This window comes from Arachis hypogaea, chromosome 13 (genome assembly GCF_003086295.3).
Source record: "Arachis hypogaea cultivar Tifrunner chromosome 13, arahy.Tifrunner.gnm2.J5K5, whole genome shotgun sequence".
In the NCBI taxonomy this organism is placed as follows: Eukaryota; Viridiplantae; Streptophyta; class Magnoliopsida; order Fabales; family Fabaceae; genus Arachis; species Arachis hypogaea.
Window position 1 is genome coordinate 59,231,845 of NC_092048.1, and position 4,956 is coordinate 59,236,800.

A 4,956-nucleotide genomic window follows, 5' to 3' on the forward strand; every position below is an offset into this window, starting at 1 on the left:
TAGCCTCCTGATCTACGATCAGAGTCTTCGTGGTATAGGCTAGAATTATTGGCGGCCATTCTTGAGATCCGGAAAGTCTAAACCTTGTCTGTGGTATTCCGAGTAGGATCTGGGAAGGGATGGCTGAATCCTATTCCAGTATGATCGAGAACCGACAGATGATTAGCCGTGCGGTGACAGTGCATTTTGGACCATTTTCACTGAGAGAACGGGATGTAGCCATTGACAACAGTGATGCCCAACATACAGCTTTCCATAGAAAGGAGTAAGAAGGGTTGAATGAAGGCGATAAGAAAGCAGAGAATCAGAAGGAACAAAGCATCTCCATACGCTTATCTGAAATTCTCACCAATGAATTACATAAGTACCTATATCCTATTTCACGTTTTATTTATCTTTTAATTAAAACTCTATAACCATTTGAATCCGCCTGATTGAGATTTACAAGGTAACCATAGCTTGCTTCAAGCCGACAATCTCCGTGGGATTAACCCTTACTCACGTAAGGTTTATTACTTAGACGACCCAGTGCACTTGTTGGTTAGTTGTGCGAAGTTGTGAAGAAGAACTAAGATTATGAACGTGCATACCAAGTTTTTGGCACCATTTCCGGGGATTGTTCGAGTTTGGACAACTGACGGTTCATCTTGTTGCTCAGATTAGGTAATTTTATTTTAATTTTAAGCTTTTTGTTTTTACTATTTTTAATTTTTGAAAAATTTTCAAAAAAAAAATTAAAAATAAATTATTCTATGGCTTCAGAATTTTTAAGAATGAATTCTAGAGTTTCATGATGATTTGTTGAAGTCTGGCTGGCTGTGAAGCCATGTCTACTTCTTTTGGACCGAGGTTTCAACTTATCATCACAAAGAGTCCTTGGACTCCCATCGTATCAGCTGTTATATGCCTGATTTGTATGCTAAAGCTTGGCTGGCCATAAGCAATGTCTAATTCCTAGACCGGAGCTTTAGACTAACATTACATGATTCCTGGAATTCTCATTAAAAATTTTGAAATCCTTATTTTTTTTTTTGCAATTAATTTTCGAAAAAAAAAATTCAAAAAATTTTTAAAACCATAAAACCAAAAATAATTTTGTGTTTCTTGCTTAAGTCTTGTGTCAATTTTTAAGTTTGGTGTCAATTGCATCTTTTTAATTGTTCTTTAATTTTTGAAAATTCATCATATGTTCTTCATGATCTTCAAGTTGTTCTTGATGATCTTCTTTGTTTGATCTTTGCATTTTCTTGTTGTGCATCTTTTCTTGTTTCTCATATGCATTTTAGAATTATTAGTGTCTATAGAATAAAAATTTTTAAGTTTGGTATCTTGCATGTTTTTCTTTTCTTAAAAATTTTCAAAAATAAGTTCTTGGTGTTCATCTTGACATTCATAGTGTTCTTGGTGTTCATCTTGACATTCAAAGTGTTCTTGCATGCATCATGTGTTTTGATTCATAATTTTCATATTTTGAGTCTTTTGGTTGTTTTTCTCTTTCTTCATTAAAAATTCAAAAAATTAAAAAAATATCTTTCCCTTATTTCACTCATAATTTTTGAAAATTTGATTTGATTTAGTCAAAAGTTTTTAAATTTAATTGTTTCTTATGAGTCAAATCAATTTTTCAATTTAAAAATTATATCTTTTTCAAATCTTTTTAAAAAATCAAATCTTTTTTATTTTTTCTTTCATATTTTCGAAAATTTCAAAATTTATTTACAAAATATTTTTATTATTTCTATTTCATATTTTCGAAATTAATGCTAACAATTAATGTGATTGATTCAAAAATTTAAAGTTTGTTACTTGCCTAGTGAGAAAGGTTCAATCTTTAAATTTTAAAATCCTATCTTTTAGTTTCTTGTTAGTCAAGTAATCAACTTTAATTTTCAAAAATCAAATATTTTTAATTTTCTATTTAAATCTTTTTCAAATAAAATTTCAATCATATCTTTTTCAATTTCAATCATATCTTTTTCAAAATCAATTTCAAAATCTTTTCTAACTTCTCACCCTTTCAAATTTGATTTTCAAATCTTTTTCAATTAACTACTTGACTTTTTGGTTTATTTTTAAAAGTTTTCTATTTCAATCATATCTTTTTCAAAACCACCTAACTAATTTTCTCTCTTTAATTTTCGAAAACTCCTCCCTAATTTTTTAAAATTCTTTTTAATTAACTAATTATTTTAAATTTTAATTTAATTTTATTTCTCCTTATAATTTTCGAATTTTAATTAATTTTTTTTAATAAAAACAAAAATATTTTCCTTTTATTTTTAATTATTTTTTTTTCTTTTCTTTCTCTTCCCCTTCTTCTATTCTTTTCTTCTTCTACTCACATAAAGGAATCTCTATACTGTGACATAAAGGATTCCTCTTCTTTTCTGTTCTCTTCTTTTTCACATGAGCAGGAGCAAGGATAAGAACATTCTAGTTGAAGCTGATCCGGAACCTGAAAGGACTCTGAAGAGGAAGCTAAGAGAAGCTAAAACACAACATTCTGAAGAGGACTTCACTAAAATTTTTGAAAAAGAAGTAGACATGGCCGAACCCAACCACAATGCAAGGAAGATGCTTGGTGACTTTACTGCACCAAATTCCAACTTACATGGAAGAAGCATCTCAATCCCTGCTATTGGAGCAAACAATTTTGAGCTAAAGCCTCAATTAGTTTCTCTAATGCAACAGAATTGCAAGTTTCATGGACTTCCATCAGAAGATCCTTTTCAGTTCTTAACTGAATTCTTGCAAATCTGTGATACTGTTAAGACCAATGGGGTTGATCCCGAGGTCTACAGGCTTATGCTTTTCCCATTTGCTGTAAGAGACAGAGCTAGAATATGGTTGGACTCTCAACCTAAAGATAGCCTGAACTCTTGGGATAAGCTGGTCACGGCTTTCTTAGCCAAGTTCTTTCCTCCTCAAAAGCTTAGCAAGCTTAGAGTGGATGTTCAAACCTTCAAATAGAAAGAAGGTGAATCCCTCTATGAAGCTTGGGAGAGATACAAGCAACTGACCAAAAAATGTCCTTCTGACATGCTTTCAGAATGGACCATCCTGGATATATTCTATGATGGTCTGTCTGAATTATCTAAGACGTCATTGAACCATTCTGCAGGTGGATCCATTCACCTAAAGAAAATGCCTGCAGAAGCTCAGGAACTCATTGACATGGTTGAAAATAACCAGTTCATGTACACTTCTAAAAGGAATCTTGTGAGTAATGGGACGCCTCAGAGGAAGGGAGTTCTTGAAATTGATGCTCTGAATGCCATACTGGTTCAGAACAAAATATTGACTCAGTAAGTCAATATGATTTCTCAGAGTCTGAATGGATTGCAAGCTGCATCCAACAGTACTAAAGAGGCATCTTTTGAAGAAGAAGCTTATGATCCTAAGAACCCTGCAATAGCAAAGGTGAATTACATGGGTGAACCCTATGGAAACACCTATAATCCCTCATGGAGAAATCATCTAAATTTCTCCTGGAAGGATCAACAAAAGCCTCAACAAGGCTTTAATAATGGTGGAAGAAACAAGTTTAGCAATAGCAAGCCTTTTTCATCATCCTTTCAACAACAGACAAAGAATTCTGAGCAGAGTCCATCTAGCTTAGCAAATATAGTCTCTAATCTATCTAAGGCCACTCTAAGTTTCATGAATGAAATAAGGTCCTTCATTAGAAATTTGGAGGCACAAGTGGACCAGCTGAGTAAAAGAGTCACTGAAATTCCTCCTAGTACTCTCCAAAGCAATACAGAAGAGAATCCAAAAAGAGAGTGCAAGGCCATAACCTTACTTGGTGTGGCCAAACCCAGAAAGGAGGAAAAGGATGTGAATCCTAGTGAGGAAGACCTCCTGGGACGTCCACTGACCAATAAGGAGTTTTCCTTTGAGAAACCAAAGGAAACTGAGGCTCATCTAAAGACCATAGAGATTCCATTGAACCTCCTTTTACCATTCATGAGCTCTGATGACTATTCATCTTCTGAAGAAGATGAAGACAATGCTGAAAAGCAAGTTGCTCAATATTTAGGAGCAATCATGAAGCTGAATGCCAAATTATTTGGTAATGAGACTTGGGAGGATGAACCTCCATTGCTCATCAAGGAACTAAATGCCTTGGTTCAGCAAACCCTACCTCAAAAGAAACAGGATCCTGGTAAATTCCTAATTCCCTGTAACATAGGCACCATAACCTTTGAGAAGGCTCTGTGTGACCTGGGGTCAGGCATAAACTTAATGCCACTCTCTGTAATGGAGAAACTAGGAATCTTTGAGGTACAGGCTGCCAAATTCTCATTAGAGATGGCAGACAAATCCATGAAACAGGCTTATGGACTAGTAGAGGACGTGTTAGTAAAGGTTGCAGGCCTTTACATCCCTGCTGATTTCATAATCCTAGACACTGGCAAGGATGAGGATGAATCCATCATCCTTGGAAGGCCCTTCCTAGCCATAGCAAAAGCTGTGATTTATGTGAACAGAGGAGAGTTGGTCTTTCAACTGAATGAGGATAACCTTGTGTTTAAAACTGAAGGATCTCCTTCTGTAACCATGGAGAGGAAGCATGAAAAGCTTCTCTCACTGCAGAGTCAACCAAAGCCCCCACAGTCAAACTCTAAGTTTGTTGTTGGGAGGCCACAACCAAACTCTAAGTTTGGTATTGAACCCCCACATTCAAACTCTAAGTTTGGTGTTGGGAGGTCCCAACAATGCTCTGAATATCTGTGAGGCTCCATGAGAGCTCACTGTCAAGCTATTGACATTAAAGAAGCGCTTGTTGGGAGGCAACCCAATGTTATTTAACTATATCTATTTATTTTCTATTGTTATTTTATGTTTTCTTTAGGTTGATGATCATGTGAAGTCACAAAAACTACTGGAAAATCAAAAATAGAATGAAAAATAGCACACCCTGGAGGAAGAGCATTCTGGCATTTAAACGCCAGA

General features: G+C 34.8%; 1 non-coding gene across 1 annotated transcript; it reads right to left on the reverse strand.

The window, feature by feature from the left end:
* Positions 1-2,937: 2,937 nt before the first annotated feature.
* Positions 2,938-3,045, reverse strand: LOC112738676 (small nucleolar RNA R71). The gene has a single exon (XR_003169622.1). It is a non-coding gene; the product is annotated as a small nucleolar RNA R71 (small nucleolar RNA).
* Between the last annotated feature and the right edge of the window lie 1,911 nt (positions 3,046-4,956).